Genomic DNA, 4774 nt, shown 5'->3' on the forward strand with positions numbered 1-4774 from the left:
AAGATTTATTTTAATGTTATTGCTCTTAAACTTCTTGTAGTTTTACTTATTTCCTTTCCTCACTGAGATATTTTCCCTGCTGAAGTCCTTGGGCTTATAGCATCCTACTTTTCCTACTATGGTTGTAGCTTAGCAAGTAATAACAATAATACTAAAAAGGGAAATGCTAGTAACGTTTGGTATAACTGATGACTATGGGGAATTGGATAATCTTAGGAAGAATTAATAGTACGGGACAAATCTTTAGTAAGTAAAAATGGATATCGATATGTCAAAATTATCTATAATCCAATGGGATGTGAGGGGGGATTTGTACCAATCTGTCGGAGTTCAAACTGATGTTGTAGTGTCAAACACATGTTTGCTGTGTATGTGAAACGTTTTTGAAAGGAGATCAACAGGTGAGGTTTATAAACTATAGAGTTCTAAGGAAAGACAGAGTAGGGTCAAAGATATAATAGATGCGTAAAGCCCTAGTGGCAGACTGACTAAAAAAGAATTTGTTTATTACATGGAGAAAATGGGGAGAAATTTTATAGTTGAGAGGGATTTTAATGCTCATCACGTCTTGTGGGAACCTAATATTGCCAAAGTAAAATCAACCACAGCGGAAAAAAAAGGATAGCGGAAGTATTTAATGAAAATAAAAATTTAGTACTAATTACGACACCTGGATTACCTACTAGACTCAATCCTATTACAGGGAAATTTTCAACAATAGATATATGTTTCAGTTCATCCACAATACCAAGTTATTTGATATAAGAGAGCTAGCTGACAGGGGTAGCGACCACACACCAATTTTAGCATATGGTGACTTGGAAACGGAACAAACTAGGTCATGGAAAAGAAAGGGGTGTGTGTTGGAAGACGTTAACTGACAAAAGTGGAATAATGATATTGAAATAATAGAAATGGCAAATACCTTGTTACTGGGTGGTGAAATACACGATTTCAGCAACTGAATGAACAAATCTAGTGAAAAGAATATCAGGCAAACTAATGAGAAGGTAAATATTACATACAACAAGCCTTGGTGGAACGAGAAATGCAGTAAGGCAGTGGCAGAGAGGCCTCAAAAAGAAAAAGAAAAGAAGCCGTCGTAAAGTAATGTAATAACCAAAGACTATATACTGAAGGACGTTACGAAAAGAGTTTCTCGGTGTAATTACATAGGTAAAATGAATATGAATACACCTCAGAAAGAAGTTTGGAACACCATTAATAGAATTATGGGAATTCCAGTTGGAGAAAACAAATTGATTTTCGATCCGATAGAAAAGGCAGAATTGCTGGCAGAAGCTTTTGGGGGAAATTGGGTGTCAATTGTTTTCGAGAGCGGGAAATAGCAAAATACAATAATGAATTTCAGGATTACAACAAATCATTTTCTATGGCTGAGCTATAAGAGTACATCAAAGAGTTGCTAAATGAAAATACAATAGGCTTAAACAAAATTTATAATCAATTCATCAAGAATATGTCAAAGGGCAAACGCCATCAAGTAATTAGGATTTATTAATAAAAGCTGGAGAGCAATGTTGCCAGATATGGGAAATTTTTCCCAGATTCGGGGAATTTGGGTTCATGATGGGGAATTTGGATTATTCTAGTTTTGAGAACAAATTATTTAGGGAATCTGGGGAATTTATTGGATTTATTAATTGAGCTAAAACTAAATTAATTAAGTTCAAAGTCCTACATGCATCAATTCATTATTGTAAAATCAAAAATCATATTTGTAAAATAAAAGTATTTAGGTTATTGTGTTTTTTTTTTTATTAAATATGTTTTCATAGCATTTTTTTATCTCAAAATCTATTACCTAATAATTTGATAGATTTACATGGAGTGTTGCTGAAAAATGTTTTAAGCCATGGTCAGTCACCACGTGTGATATGAATTAAAGCTACCAGAAGTGCATCCATATAAAGTCAATCTTAATTTTAATTTCATATACTGTGCAATGGACTTCCTTTGATATACGTCTCCTTTCAGTAAAATTCTCCTACGATATTTCTAAAACATTAAATGTCGCATATAAAACTGTTGAAGAGGTAAGAAATGCACCTTTGTAAGTGTATTGTTATTGTACATAATCGGAATATATAGCCTCCAGCTTATTTGTAAGTGTTCTTTCGATGTTAATAAGGTATATAATCTCCCTTACCCATAGATTTTAAGAATTATTGGGAAATGGAGACTTTTTTAAGGTTTTGGGGAAATTTTGACGGGAATTTTTTTGGGAATTCTAGGCAAACTGATCTGGCATGACTTCAGTGGAGAGTTATAAGTTATCCCAAGGAGTACAACAGATCAGTTAGTTATATTTTGTATAAGGGTGTCTGGTTTCAGTTCCAGTTTCATAAGAATAGATGCTCACCAGAACGTCAGCCGGGCAAGGCCAACCCCCCACTGTGATGCCCAACCACAGTAGTGTCCTCCCCTGTAAACAGCTTAAACTCGCGGTCCCAGGCTTGGATCGATCTGCCACCATGCGAATGCTAGGCAAACATGTTACTACTGTACTAGCTAGGAGGCTAGGTTGAAGCACGAGGTAAGAGTTTCATTAATAAATCGTAAGGTAGCAGTAGTTGTTTTCTTTGGTCTTATTTTGCTTATGGACATTAATTGCTTTCAACATAAAATATAAGGTTTTTCTGTTGTATTGTGATGTGATTTGAATGATTTTGAGGTTTATTTCCATCGCAAATGAATACTTATCCTTCCACCACCCTTCCCCCTATAGATAACAATCTGGGGAACCTCCTAGGGAAGCGGGTTTTGGGTGGGGGAGACAAAGTAGGTAAAATCAGGGCAAAATGGAGGAAAAAAAAACTAGATATAACACTCAAACATATAAAAATGGACCAGTATACAGGTATACACTGAATTCGAAATACATAGAAACACTGGAAATGGGAAAACCCGAGCCAAGAATTTTACATGAGAAAATGGCATACAAATGCACTATATGACCAGTTATTGCACGTCACATTGTAGTTGTGCACTAACCTAACCTTAATTTTCTGACCTAACCTGTAACTGAATATATCTGCACCTTGATGGCGGAGCTTCGCTTCCCACCCCCCCCCCCCCTTGTAGGTGGGGATCTTGCCTCCTACACCCAATTGGTTCTTGATCATCAAAATAATATTCAGCAACTTCACAACAAAAACTACGCCAATCAACTCTGGTTGCTCTACTAATTTTAAGAGAATCTATTACAGTATGAAGGTTCCACAATTTATTGACCCAATGATTAATAAATAATAATAGATTCCAAACAGGAAGATGAGTACCATCTAGAAGGTACCTTTATAATATGAAACTTGATACCCACATCGCCGGCGTTTTTTTTGTTTTAGCAATCACCACAGTAGAACTTCAATACCAAATATGCTTATCTTCCCTAAAAAGTAATGGTTTCTGACACTTAGGACACTGAACACTCAAAGGATATTTGCTTATTAACTGAAACTTGGTTGAGTGGTAATGTGAGTGACAGATCGAAAATAAATGAAATGACACCTAAATCTTATAACTTTTATCATGAACCAAGAGAAAACAAAAGAGGTGGTGGCATTGGAATCTTAATTAAGAAATCATACAAAGTTACAGTACGAAATCATCTCTTAGTTAATTCATTTGAATATATGAATATTAAAATTTTATCTCGAAATGTAAATCTACAAATAGTTATACTCTGTAGACCACCGAGCAAAAGCAAAAGAATGTTTCTAGATGAATTTTATAACTTACTAGATACATTGAATGACAATCGAAATACAGTTATATGTGGTGATTTCAACCTGCATCTTGATAACAGAGTAGACCCATATGTCAATGAATTTAGAGAATTGATTGACAACCACGACCTTGAAAACATAGTGTCTGAACCAACAGCTCAGTCTAATCATATACTAGATCTAGTTATAGTAAACAAAAACAACAACATCATACTAAATATGGAGATTGAATCTGACTGCTCTATATCCCCAATGCATAAGTTAATGTCTTTTGAAATAGACGTTAGAAAAAATAATGCAATACAGAAGGAAATCACATACAGAATTAAGACTAACTTTGATCCAAAAGAGTTCATTGAACAAAGCCTAGAGGATATAAAAGGGATAACACCAGTCTGTAACTGTAAAGAGAATCACACCCTCGTAGAGAGACAATCCTGTATAAACTGCATTACTGATAGAAATGAAACTATACTTGCAACTAATTATAATAATAGGTGCCCGGAAATAACAAAAACAATCACAACAAGTGAGCAAGTCCTGAACGCGGACAGGGTCCTCGTAGAGGACATACCTCCGCCAAGGTGACCTAGAGCGCCATATGTCCTAGAATCATGAATTGATGTGACTTCGACCTTCACATGACCTTGACCTTCACGTGACCTTCAAGTGACCTTGACCTTCACGTGACCTTGACCTTCACATGACCTTGGCTTCAAGTGACCTTGATCTTCAAATGTACTTGACCTTCACGTGACCTTGACCTTCAGGTGACCTTGACCTTCACGTGACCTTGACCTTCACGTGACCTTGACCTTCAAGTGACCTGCTTGACTTTTGACCTTCAAGTGATCTTTGTTCATTTGCCACTGATACTTAATATGACATTGATATAATGCACCAATATGACCTTGACCTTTGACCTTTATAAATTTGAACATCACCCATGGGTTGCGCCTGGACTAGGACTTCCCTGTTGGCTTATGCAAAAGTCAGTGCTTTATTTCTGTCTCTTGATATGGCCA

General features: G+C 35.9%; 1 pseudogene; it reads left to right on the forward strand.

Moving 5' to 3' along the window:
• Nucleotides 1–1634, forward strand: part of LOC137649705 (probable glutamate receptor) — a 26838-nt pseudogene extending 25204 nt beyond the window's left edge.
• The last annotated feature ends 3140 nt before the right edge of the window (nt 1635–4774 follow it).

Source organism: Palaemon carinicauda, chromosome 11 (genome assembly GCF_036898095.1).
Source record: "Palaemon carinicauda isolate YSFRI2023 chromosome 11, ASM3689809v2, whole genome shotgun sequence".
NCBI lineage: Eukaryota > Metazoa > Arthropoda > Malacostraca > Decapoda > Palaemonidae > Palaemon > Palaemon carinicauda.